The following is a 7,689-nucleotide window of genomic DNA, read 5'->3' as shown; positions in this document are numbered from 1 at the left end:
CTATAAATACGAATCCTAGATATGGAAATGCTTTGATCAACATTGATGGCATTCTCTTGGATGAAGATGTACGTCCATTTTTATAGTTACCAATTTAACTTTACACAATAACATTGTTGTTCCAAATCATTTGATTACTTTAACTTTTGCAGGGATCCATGGCACAAATCAGTGTGCCTAAAAAATTTGAAAAACAATTTCGTGGGTTGCTATCTCAAGGATCTGTCTATATTATTTCAAATGTTGCAGTTATCGATATCAAAAGCAAATCATATGTCTATCGCCATCAGAATTATATGCTGCAATTCAAACAAGACACAAAGGTTCATCCGCTACATTCAAGAGGTGCAGATATACCTACACTTTCGTTCGACTTTTGCCCATTTGATCAGCTGCCACAAAAAGCAATTGATTCCAAGCCACTCCTAGGTAACATAATGTGCTTGACTTATCTATCTCTTAACCACTATACTTCAATGCATAACGACTTGCATACTTGAGCCTTTTAGATGTGATAGGAGTAATATGTGATGTTGGTCCATATGACTATGCTAGCCAAACATCTCAGCACAAATTTCGGAAGATCAAAATTCGCAACCTAGAGGATGTCTTCATAGCTGCTCCTGTCATTCAATTTTTTTTACCTTAATAACATGTTCCCCTCAGAATGAATATGCCTTAATTTTCTAGAGAACAAACACAAGAATTAGTTCTATGGGGCCAGCATGGAGAATCATTTGATGAAGAAACAGTACTTAAAAAATATCAAGAAGGAATTGTCATAGCCATTTTTGCTGGTGTAACTGCAACTCTACAAAGGTCTACATGTAACTTATAAAAAAAACTTGCCCAAAGAAATAATAAACATATTTATTTAAACATCCTATTGACAACATAAGTTTATAGGTATGATACAAGGATCCTCAAGTTCTGCGACACAAATATATCTTGATCTTGATATACCTGAAGTTCAAAAGTACCGCACCAGGTTCTCTCTTTCTCACTCTTGCGCATGCATAATTTATGTTTAGCACTACAACAAACTAATATTTTATATGAAAAACATTTGAAGCTATAAATGGAAATGCCCAACTCTACAAAAGCATCTCCCTCAGGTCAAACAAGTATCTCCACTTGAAGCAGCAGGCAAACTATACACCATTGAAGAAATATCTAACCTACCAATGTCATCTTTTCAGGTGAACACTTTCTCATGCAGTTCACTTTTCCTGCCTCGCCATTTAAAATAAAATAGATTATTGATACTTCATCCTTTTTTTGTGCCATAAGGGAGGAGCAACCTTCAGCACTATCGCAAAAGTAGCATCAATTATACCGTCAGTCAAATGGTACTACAAAGCATGCAAGCGTTGTGGAAAAGGATATAACAACATGACAGATACCCCAACATGTGGCTGCCAATTTCCAGTTCCATGCCCAATGTATTATATATCTTCTTAAAATCTAATACTTAAATAATTACTTTTTTATCATGTCACTAACAACTATACCATGCTTCAGGTACAAACTTCCCCTTACACTAACAGATAACTCGGGAAGTTTGGATGCAATTGCTTTCGCTAGAGTAGCTGAAGACTTAGTTGAGCGTCATGCTGATCATGTTTCAATGAGTATGAAGATAGAAGCTACAGATCATGTGCTTACCCTGGATAAATCCATTGGTAAAGAAAAGTTATTCTACATAGGAATGAACACTGATTCGTCTGCCAAGTACCCTATAAATTATGTCCTGAAAAAAAGTTTCTCTGTCAACAATACTGAATCAACACCTGTTCCACATGCGCCAAAGGTAACCAACTTCTTACAGATTCATTACCTTCATATATCATGGTTATTAACATAATGTGTGAAGCTTTTTCAGTCAGGCGAGGATACAACCACCAATGACAATACTCCTGCAACTCATAAGCCAATGTCTATCAGCATAAAGGAAAGAGAAAATAGGCAATGCTTCATAAACTTGGATTTTAAACATCTCTCTTATTGCTTCTCCATTATATGACTTGTCACAATGATACTTTTATGTGAAAGTCCAAATGGAATTGAATGTTAGTCTTTTTCCCTTCTCAAATGCTTTCTCTTTTCTATATGCTGCTACATGTAATCTTTCATAAACCTCAATCTTATTGTATTCCTCTCATCAAGACTACTTTACATCTATGATGTACGTTACAATCAGGATCAACACAAAAAGAAGAATTGATTTTACTGAGAGTGATGCCGACAAATCTAACAGGTATGAGAACACTCACAAAACCTTAGTGCACCATGGTTCTCCAAAGGCACATACAAACTTATTTCAAGTACATGGAGGTTCTTGGGTTACATTTATATTCTCTTTCCCAGTTCATTTTCTATTTTGATTCATGCTTTATTACCTTCAATATCTGATATAATAAATGGAACCAATTTTCTAAATGCAGCTCAAAGAAACCGAAAGAAAGTATTGCGAAAAAGAACAAGCATGAGTATGTACTATTTCTCACACCCTTTATACAAATTTAGCCAACAATATGAGTTTCTTCCTACATATATTTACAGTTGCAAAAAATCTCCATCAACAGGAATGTAGATACACTTCCAGAAAAACTGCATCAACAGGAACAACCAGAGTAAAGGAACCTTTGGACGATTTAAGTACTTTACATTGACTATATAAACTTTCATTTTCTGATTAAAAAAACCAGTAATATATTGTGTTATTTTTTTGACAACGCTTCATTTTCCAATACAGGCAGGACAACTTGCACTTTGCTACAAATGAGAAATGAGGAATAACGTACATCGCTTACAACCAGAAATAACAGTCCTTATGTTCATACCACTTTGCTCAGCTTCTATAGTAACCAAGGAACATTACAAATTTTGTTCAACTACCAACTTATCAGTGGTTCCAGTTTATGTTCTTTGTTCGACTTATGATCTCAATACAAACCTACAGTGTGTGTTCAAATATATTCATGAATGGATCCAATTTATGTTCTTTGGTGCACTTATTATCTCGATAGAAACCTATAGTGTGTATTAAAGTAAATTCATCAGTGGATCAGTTTATGTTCTTTTTTGGAATTAGTAACTCAATACAAACCTAAACTCTGCATTAAAATACATGAATGCTAACTTCATTTTTGCATTAACCATTACTTAAACATCTTTCGGTTAGACATTCTTTCCCATCCGAGACACCTATATAAGCCCCCCGCATAATCAATTGTACTCGCCACAACTTCATCTTGCAAATCAGAAATTTTTGACTATCGGCACAAAAATGGACAGCCAACACGAAGGCAACAGGTACGGCTACTGCATACAATGTTGTTTTCTACATCCCTATGCTTGCTGCAAATAACATTAAACACATGAATCTTTCTCCAGGATACAATATGATGGACCACGGAATGTTCTGCCCCACTCAACAACTAATTCATCAAGGGAGGCTCAGAAGAAATACATGGAGGCAACTGAAAAGAAAAAGACTACTCCAAAACCAGCAGTGTCCATTGCTTTCAAAGAAACCGTTGCACGTGAAGACAACACCACCAAATACATCTTCAAGTACATCACAAAAGGAACCCACAAGAACAGATAGTTCTCAACGAAGAAACCATCTACAAATAAATTATACCACATATTATGTTCTTTTTATGAACAATGTATAACTATGACTATACATATGTATTTTCTAATTTTCAATAAGTTTTTATGATTATACATATGTGTTTTCCAAATTTCAATTATCATATTGTCCGTGCAAATATTCATCTTCTATGGAAAAAATATCATCCAAATGTATTGCATCCAATTCCCGCCGCAACGCACGGGGTATTATATAGTATTCATAATATTGATGCCAAAAGATGCAAAGTTGATAATGATAGTGCAACATATTTGTGGCACTGCCATTTAGGTCATATTGGTGTAAAGCGCATGAAGAAACTCCATGCAGATGGGCTTTTGGAATCACTTGATTATGAATCATTTGATACTTGCGAACCATGCCTCATGGGCAAGATGACTAAAACTCCGTTCTCCGGAACTATGGAGCGAGCTAATGACTTATTGGAAATAATACATACAGATGTATGCGGTCCGATGAGTGTTGAAGCTCGCAGCGGGTATCGTTATTTTCTGACCTTCACAGATGATTTGAGCAGATATGGGTATATCTACTTGATGAAACAGAAGTCTGAAACATTTGAAAAGTTCAAAGAATTTCAGAGTGAAGTAGAGAATCATCTTAACAAGAAAATAAAGTTTCTACGATCTGATCATGGAGGCGAACATTTGAGTTACGAGTATGGCCTTCATTTAAAACAATGTGAAATAGTTTCACAACTCACGCCACCTGGAACACCACAGCGTAATGGTGTGTCCGAATATCATAACCGTACTTTATTAGATATGGTGCGATCTATGATGTCTCTTACCGATTTACCACTATTGTTTTGGGGTTATGCATTAGAGACAGCTGCATTCACGTTAAATAGGGCACCGTCTAAATCCGTTGAGACGACACCGTATGAACTATAGTTTGGCAAGAAACCTAAGCTGTTGTTTCTTAAAGTTTGGGGTTGCGACACTTATGTCAAAAGGCTTTAGCTTGATAAGCTCAAATCCAAATCGGAGAAGTGTGTCTTCATAGGATACCCTAAGGAAACAATTGGGTACAACTTCTAACACAGATCCAAAGGCAAGATCTTTGTTGCCAAGAATGGAACATTTCTAGAGAAGGAGTTTCTCTCGAAAGAAGTGAGTGGGAGGAAAGTACAACTTGATGAGGTAATTGTACCTTCTCTCAAATTGGAAAGTAGCACACCACAGAAAACCATTCCCGTGATGCCTACACCAACTAGAGAGGAAGCTAATGATGATGATCACGAAACTTCAGATCAAGTTACTATTGAACTTCGTAGGTCAACCAGAACACATTCCGCACCAGTGTGGTACGGTAATCCTATCCTGGAAGTCATCTTACTAGACCAAGGGGAACGTACGAACTATGAAGAAGCTATGATGAGCCCAGATTCCGACAGATGGCTTGAGGCCACGAAATCTGAGGTAGGATCCATGGATGAGAACAAAGTGTGGACTTTGGTGGATTTTCCCGATGATCGGCAAGCCATAAAGAATGAATGGATCTTCAAGAAGAAGACTGACACTGATGGTATTGTTACTGTCTACAAAGATCGACTTGTCGCAAAAGGTTTTCGACAAGTTCAAGGGGTTGACTACGATGAGACTTTGTCACCCGTAGCGATGCTTAAGTCTGTCCGAATCATGTTAGCAATTGCCAAATTTTATGATTATGAAATCTGGCAAATGGATGTCAAAACTGCATTCCTTAATGGATTTCTTAAAGAAGAGTTGTATATGATGCAACCAAAAGGTTTTGTCGATCCTAAAGGTGCTAACAAAGTGTGCAAGCTCCAGCGATCCATCTATGGACTGGTGCAAGCATCTCGGAGTTGGAATATACACTTTGATGAGGTGATCAAAGCATATGGTTTTATACAGACTTACGGTGAAGCCTGTATTTATAAGAAAGTGAGTGGGAGCTCTGTAGCATTTCTGATATTATATGTGGATGACATATTATTGATTGGAAATGATATAGAATTTCTGGATAGCATAAAAGGATACTGAATAAAAGCTCTACCGCGACAGAAGATAGAAAGAGAATAAAAGTCATTCCCTATGCCTCAGCCATATGTTCTATAAAGTATGCCATGTTGTGTACCAGACCAATTGTGTACCTTGCCATGAGTTTGGAAAGGGGGTACAATAGTGATCCAGGAGTAGATCTTGATAACCCACAAGTATAGGGGATCAATTGTAGCCTCTTTCGATAAGTAAGAGTGTCGAACCCAACGAGGAGCTCAAGGTAGAACAAATATTCCCTCAAGTTCTATCGACCACCGATACAACTCTACGCACGCTTGACGTTCGCTTTACCTATAACAAGTATAAAACTAGAAGTACTTTGTAGGTGTAATGGGATAGGTTTGCAAGAATATAAAGAGCACGTAAATAAAAACTAGGGGTTGTTTAGGTAAAGAAGCAATAAAGTTAGTATAGCGAGTGTGGAAAAGTGGTGGTAGGAGTTGATAAATTGTTCCTAAGAAATTGACTACTTTACTAGACCGATAGAAAGTTTTATGTGGGAGAGGCCACTCTAGCATGTCATCCCTGACTTGGAATTCTATGCACTTATGATTGGAACTATTAGCAAGCATCCGCAACTACTAACGTTCATTAAGGTAAAACCCAACCATAGCATTAAGATATATTGGTCCCCCTTCAATCCCGTATGCATCAATTTCTATGCTAGGTTGAAGCTTCTGTCACTCTTGCCCTCCAATACATAGTCCTATCAACATACAACTAACCCTATGGTGTGATCCACGCGCGCGCTCATATGATGGGCACCAAAGGACAGCAACATAACCACAAGAAAATTAAACCAATCATAGCAATTCACCAATTACCGAGAGGACAACGAAAATCTACTCAGACATCATAGGATGGCAACACATCACTGGATAATAATATGAAGCATAAAGCACCATGTTCAAGTAGAGGGTACAGCGGGTTGCGTGAGAGTGGACCATTGTAGATAGATGGGGGAAGGTGATGAAGATGTTGGTGAAGATGACGGAGGTGTTGGTGTAGATTGCGGTGACGATGATGGCCCCGGTGGCGTTCCGGCACCACCAGAAGAGAGGGGGAGAGGGCCCCCCTTCTTCTTCTTCTTCCTTGACCTTCTCCCTAGATGGGAGAAGGGTTTCCCCTCTTGTCCTTGGCTTCCATGGCATGGGAGGGGCGAGAGCCCCTCCGAGATTGGATCTGTCTCTCTGTCTCTCTCTGTTTCTGCGCTCCGGATTCTGGCCTTTCATCGTTTCTTATATTCCCGGAGATCCGTAACTCCGATTAGGCTGAAATTTGGACACGATTTTTATCCAGATATTGGCTTTCTTGAGGCGAAAGAAGGGCACCAACCGCCTTACGGGGTGGCCACGAGGGTCAGGGGCGCGCCCACCCCCCTGGGGCGCACCCCCTGCCTCGTGGCCCCCTCAGGCATTGTCTCGCGTTGATTCTTCTTCCCAACAATCACATATATTCCAAAAAAATCTTCGTCAATTTTTATCCCGTTTGGACTCCGTTTGATATGGATTTTCTGTGAAACAAAAAACATGCAACAAACAGGAACTGGCACTGGGCACTGGATCAATATGTTAGTCCCAAAAATAGTATAAAAAGTTGCCAAAAGTATATGAAAGTTGTATAATATTGGCATGGAACAATCAAAAATTATAGATACGACGGAGACGTATCAGCATCCCCAAGCTTAATTCCTGCTCGTCCTCGAGTAGGTAAATGATAAAAAAGATAATTTTTGATGTGGAATGCTACCTAGCATAATCTTGATCATGTAATCTAATCATGGCATGAATATTAAGACACGAGTGATTCAAAGCAATAGTCTATCATTTGACATTAAGACAATAATACTTCAAGCATACTAATAAAGCAATCATGTCTTTTCAAAATAACATGGCCAAAGAAAGTTATCCCTACAAAATCATATAGTCTGGCTATGCTCCATCTTCATCACACAAAATATTCAAATCATGCACAACCCCGATGACAAGCCAAGCAATTGTTTCATAC

General features: G+C 38.3%; 1 long non-coding RNA gene across 1 annotated transcript; it reads left to right on the top strand.

The window, feature by feature from the left end:
* The first annotated feature begins 904 nt into the window (after positions 1–904).
* Positions 905–1,521, top strand: LOC123168354 (uncharacterized). Its single transcript, XR_006484296.1, has 3 exons — positions 905–988; positions 1,073–1,199; positions 1,291–1,521. It is a non-coding gene; the product is annotated as an uncharacterized lncRNA (long non-coding RNA).
* Positions 1,522–7,689: the final 6,168 nt, after the last annotated feature.

This window comes from Triticum aestivum, chromosome 7D (assembly GCF_018294505.1).
Source record: "Triticum aestivum cultivar Chinese Spring chromosome 7D, IWGSC CS RefSeq v2.1, whole genome shotgun sequence".
Lineage (NCBI taxonomy): Eukaryota > Viridiplantae > Streptophyta > Magnoliopsida > Poales > Poaceae > Triticum > Triticum aestivum.
Note: the sequence above shows the minus strand (reverse complement) of the source record. Positions and strands in the feature narration are given on the sequence as shown.